This window comes from Hemitrygon akajei, unplaced genomic scaffold (assembly GCF_048418815.1).
Source record: "Hemitrygon akajei unplaced genomic scaffold, sHemAka1.3 Scf000052, whole genome shotgun sequence".
In the NCBI taxonomy this organism is placed as follows: domain Eukaryota; kingdom Metazoa; phylum Chordata; class Chondrichthyes; order Myliobatiformes; family Dasyatidae; genus Hemitrygon; species Hemitrygon akajei.
In genome coordinates, this window is record NW_027331938.1 from 2,299,357 (window position 1) to 2,305,419 (window position 6,063).

Here is a 6,063-nt window from a genome sequence, read left to right on the forward strand (position 1 = left end):
GGTACGACTCTCTCCGAGAACCAGTCCTGGAACCCCCGTATAAATATCATTGCGAGGAAAGCACGCCAACACTTTTAAACCCGCAGGAGCCTGCCGAGTTTCGGCATCTCATCAAGTACCTCGGCAAACCGCTGCAGATATGTCGAGTGAAGTGTAATGACGGCCTGCAGTAAGATATCGTCTGGGAAGAACAGGCACAACTGCACACTGTGATAACTGACGCCGGTGGCAATACAGTGACGGCCGTACTTCCATTGGCAAAGTTGAAAGAGCAACAGCACAGAAAGCAGGCGGCAGTGTCACCACAAGGGGGCAGTGTCGGAATGCGGAGACGAGGTCAGAATGGGAGCAATGGTCACACGGTCCCTGAGCCGCTCAAACCTTGCAGTCTGATCTCGCACCTCGTCTCCTTCTGTCTCCAGTTTACGGATCAGTCGAGGCATTACAGGATATGCCGAGGAGACCGGTGCATGGGGTTGAGTGAGAACTGGGATCAGCCATGATAGAACGGCGGAGCAGACTCGATGGGGCTGAGTGGCCTAATTCTGCTCCTATGTCTGATAGTTTTATACTGCGAGTGTCTGACACAGTGAAGATTGACACAAGATACTTATTACATTCGGTCGCGATTTCTCTGCTCTATTACTAACTCGTCAGCATCATCTTCCAGTGGTACAATATCAACTCTTGCCCCTCTTTTACTCTTTATATATCGGAACAACTTTTGATACCTGATATTTTTGGCTCACTTACCTTAATTTTTCATCATGTCTCTCCTGTGTGTGTGTGTGTGTGTGTGTGTTTTTGTTGTCTCCTGTTGGTTATGTGAAAGATTTCCGATCCTCTCACTTCCCACTGTTTTCTTGCTATATTACGTGACCCCGCTTTTGCTTTTATCAAAAACAGGAGAGAATCTGTGGATGCTGGAAATCCAAGCAACACATACACAAAATGCTGGAGTAAGCTAGGAGGCCAGGCAGCATTTATGGGAAATAGTAAACAGTCGACGTTTCGGGCCGAGACCCTTCATCAGGACTGGGAACAAAGATGAGACGTCAGAGGAAGAAGTGTGGGGGTTGGAGGGGTGGAAGACGTGGTAGGTGATGGGTGAAACTGGGAGAGGGGGAGCAGTGAAGGAAAAATCTTCTTTGGATTTTATTTCCTTAACGATTCTCGAAGGATCATTGCCAATGCCTCCACATCACTTCAGCCACCTCTTTCAGATCTCCGGGGTGTACACCATCTGATCCAGGTGACCTATTTACCTTCAGACCATCTCTGTTTCCCAAAGAACCTTCTCCCGTGTAACGTAACTTTACACATTCTGACCACTGACATCTGGGACTTCCATATTCCTGCCAGTGTCTTCGAGAGATAAGAGTGATGTACAAGACTTATTCAGTTCATCTGCCATCACCTTGCACCCCCACCCCATTACTACCTGTCCAGCATCATTTTTCACTGGTCCGATATCCACTTCAGCCTCTCTTTTACAATATATGTACCTGAAGAAAAATTTGGTATCCTCTTTAATATTGCGGGCCAGCTCATCTATGTATTCCATCTTTTCCTTCTTAATTATTTTAGTTGCATTCTGTTTGTTTTTCAAAGCTTCCCAATTCTCTAACTTCCAAATAACTTTTGCTCTGTGCCCTCTCCTTGGTTTTTACGTTGTCTTTGGTTTCTCTTATCAGCCACGGTTCTGTCACCTTACCTTTAGAATACTATTTGCTCTTTGTGATGTGTATATACCCTGTGCCTTCCGAATTGCTCCCAGAAATTCCAGCCATTGCTATTCTGTTTTCATCCCTGCCCGTGTTCTTTTCAAATCAATTTTGTCCAATTCTTCTCTCTTGCTCTCAAATTACACATCTGACTTTAATGTCACGGTAACATTAATGTCACCTTCTCTAACGTCAGGGTGAATTTGATCATATTAAGAGCACTTCGCCCGAAGGGTTCCTTGAACTCGTGACCTAATTAATTCATTAATCATTCACCAAAATCTTGCTTTAAAATACAAACTCATAAATGCCCTCCATTACTTCATAAAGGCACCATAAATTCAAGCCTGATCTAGTTTTAGAGTCAAAATATTACAATTTATATGATAAACTCCAAGTAAATGGCAGGATACTTGGTAGTGTGGAGGAGCAGAGGGATCTGGGGGTACATGTCCACAGATCCCTGAAAGTTGCCTCATAGGGTAGTTAAGAAAGCTTCTGGGGTGTTAGCTTTCATAAGTCGAGGGATAGAGTTTAAGAGACGCGATGTAATGATGCAGCTCTATGAACTCTAGTTAGGCCACACTTGGAGTACTGTGTCCAGTTCTGGTCACCTCACTATAGGAAGGATGTGGAAGCATTGGAAAGGGTACAGAGGAGATTTACCAGGATGCTGCCTGATTTAGAGAGTATGGATTATGATCAGAGATTAAGGGAGCTAGGGCTTTACTCTCTGGAGAGGAGGAGGATGAGAGGAGACATGATAGAGATGTACAAGATATTAAGAGGAATAGACAGAGTGGACAGCCAGCGCCTCTTCCCCAGGGCACCACAGCTCAGTACAAGAGGATATGGCTTTAAGGTAAGGGGAGGGAAGTTCAAGGGGGATATTAGAGGAAGGTTTTTCACTCAGAGAGTGGTTGGTGCGTGGAATGCACTGCCCGAGTCAGTGGTGGAGGCAGATACATTAGTGAAATTTAAGAGACTACTAGACAGGTATATGGAGGAATTTAAGGTGGCAGGCTATATGGGAGGCAGGGTTTGAGGGTCAGCACAACATTGTGGGCCGAAGGGCCTGTAATGTGCTGTACTATTCTATATGCTTTATAATCAATACATTATTTCAGATAGGACAATCCATAATAACCATTCAGATATAATATTACAGGATAAACAAGCAGGAACAACTCCCCCAATAGATAAAACCATTCCAAACACACATACGTTCCTCAACCAGTGGAGCACCTCACCACAGGCATTGTTTGTGTCATCAGTCAGACATCCGAAATATTTTCTCTGTCAATCAGCTTCTAAATGTTGCTACTCTGTCATTCGTTGCCACGCCCCGCTGCTGATTCCCTTCTCCTCATCATACGTTCTTACCCCGACCATCGTCCAGAGCCCCAAACTCTGCCCTGTGCAGACCCGCCTTTGGATTCTGACCCGGCTCCGCTGGACATCCAACGGATGGTTTCCCATTCTGCTTTCAGTCTTTAGAGGACAGCGGTGCTTTCAACAACCCTTCAGAAGCAGGGAAAACGATCCATAATCTGGAAATGAGCCGTGAATAAGGAGGGTAACTCCCAAATTCATTCTTCCTCAGCCCAGAGATTTCAAGGGCTAAGAACATCTCAGACAGAACTGCAGTCAGCTCGATTTCTTCAGTCTGCAGAGAATTCAGAGAAACCTCTTCATCCACAGGATGGTGACGGTTTGGAACCCATCACCACAGGGAGAGCAAGAGGGGAACAACAGGGGAGGATTTAAAAGGACTGTCCTGGAACAGAATCACTGGCAGGGGCCAGCCGGCCTGAGTTGACCCTCTACTGTGCACTAGGTGTGTTAAAGATTCACTAAGTACCGGAGACAGAGTTTAAAATAGAACTGATTTACTTGTCTCAGATCCAGAATATTAAACTCCAGTCCCATTAAAGGTGAATATGCAGCAGAAGAAACTCCTCCCGTGCCCAGTGACCAGGGTGCAGACCTGGGTGTGGTGAGCAGCAGCAATAATTGCAGAGTTCAGCACCGACAGTCACTCTCGAAATTGCATTCAGCAACAGTGATGGACAAATATCCAGCATGCAGCTCATTGAAACTTTCTCCCCAGTGTGAACCCGGTGGTCTGTCACAAATATAACAATGTTTAGGTTACGACTAGAGAAAACAGGGATTTGAAGTGCGGGTCTATCCAATGAGAGAAATGTTCCTTCTTCTGAGTCTGGAAGAGAGATTTTCATGGTTTTTTTTTGCTGGGGAGAGATGAGAAGACGCGAATGGAGAGAGTGGGCTCTTTTTCTTTCTTTTTGTTGTCTTTACTAACCCTGTAGTCAAAGTAAGAATTATAAATCTCAATTGTTTAATCACATGTTGTGTACTGTTTGTAATTTCAGGGTACTGATTTGTAACAGGGGACACATCACACAGCATCCACCCAAAAGAGATTTCTTAAGTTTGGCCGGGCTGGGGGGGGCGGGCAAATTAAGCTATATTAAGCTGCTAGCTGAAGTGAGAGTTACATACGCTTAGATTACTTAGTGAATCACTTCCCACATTCACCGCAGGTGAACGGCCACTCCCCAGTGTGAACTCGCTGATTTGGCTGAGAGAAACTTTTCCCAAAGACTGACCAGTTGATCGGCCTCTACTCGGTGTGAACTCGCTGGTGTCTCTGTAGTTGAGATGACCGAGTGAATCCCTTCCCACAGTCTGAGCAGGTGAATGGCCGCTCCCCGGTGTGAACTGACTTGTGTACCAGTTGTTCGTGTGACAGAATGAATCCCTTCCCACAGTCTGAGCACGTGAATGGCCTCTCACCAGTGTGAACTGACTGGTGTATCAGTAGATCAGATGACCGAGCGAATCCCCTCCCACATTCACAGCAGGTGAACGGCCTCTCCCCAGTGTGAACTCGCTGGTGTGCCAGCAGATCACATGACCGAATGAATCCCTTCCCACAGTCTGAGCAAATGAATGGCCATACTCCAGTGTGAACTGACTGATGTGCCAATAGGGAGGATGACTGAGTGAATCCCTTCCCACAGTCTGAGCAAATGAATGGCCATACTCCAGTGTGAACTGACTGATGTGCCAATAGGGAGGATGATCGAGTGAATCCTTTTGCGCACACTGAGCAGGTGAACGGCCACTCCCCAGTGTGAACTGACTGGTGTGCCAATAGGGAGGATGACTGAATGAATCCCTTCCCACAGTCTGAGCAGGTGAATGGCCTCTCTCCAGTGTGAACTCGCTGATGTTCTTTCAGTTTAGATGACTGAATGAATCCCTTCCCACAGTCTGAGCAGGTGAACGGCCGCTCCCCGGTGTGAACTCGCTGGTGCTCCTTCAGTTTAGATGACTGAATGAATCCCTTCCCACAGTCTGAGCAGGTGAACGGCCGCTCCCCGGTGTGAACTCGCTGGTGTGCCATTCGGTCAGATATGGCCTAGTGAATCCTTCCCCACAATTTCAGCAGATGACCAGCCTCTGCCCAATGTGAACTAACTGGTGTGCCCACAGCTAGAAAGATCGTCTGAATCCCTTCTCACACACAGAACAAGTGAATAGCCTTGTCCCAGTGTGAACTTGCTGATGTACCTTTAGTTGAGATTAACGAGTGATTCCATTCCCAGTCTGAACAGGTGAATGTTACCTGTGTAAAATAACGTGCGTGCCAGTCGGTCAGATGATAGAGTGAATCCCTTCCCACAGTCTGAGCAGGAAGGATGATTGAGGGAATCCCTTGCTCCACTTCTTAAATATCTGGACAGAGACAGCAAAACTGGTGTGTTTTGTTTGAATTCCCATAGACAATTTCCTTGTCATTTTTAACCTGTAAAAAGATTTACAAAATCCATCAATGGGTGTAGGACAACATTTCAGATGAGATCACATTAGTTACCAAGGTGTGATCTGGCATCACACTGTTACAGTGAGGTTCAACCCAAGTTGCAGAAAGAAACCATCTTGTAACTGGGCACATGGTTGGTGTCTGGAATGACCATCAAATTCTCTGATACTCTTCCAGTCTCTATAAGAATGGAGCATTTCTGGCATCTCCAATCTGTGAATTGGCTCAGTTTGACTCTCTCCATTGGGGTTATTCCCTGTTCCCACTGAGCTGCATGGGAGCCTGGCCCCACAGGAACTGAAACACTCTCACACAAATACCCTTTGTTGACGTGCAGCTGGGATTTTCTTTTATGTTCTGTTAACTTAAAGTGCCACAGTTTTAATGCCATGTAAATATTTCCTACCCAGATGTATGGTTGGTCTGCACAGCTGTTAAAATGAATTAGAGTGAATATTAGTATTGTTTAAGATTCTTGTCACAGTCATA

The 6,063-nt window shown here is 45.9% G+C and overlaps 1 pseudogene; it reads right to left on the reverse strand.

Moving 5' to 3' along the window:
* Positions 1-4,254: 4,254 nt before the first annotated feature.
* LOC140721200 (uncharacterized) lies at positions 4,255-5,215 on the reverse strand (annotated as a pseudogene).
* Between the last annotated feature and the right edge of the window lie 848 nt (positions 5,216-6,063).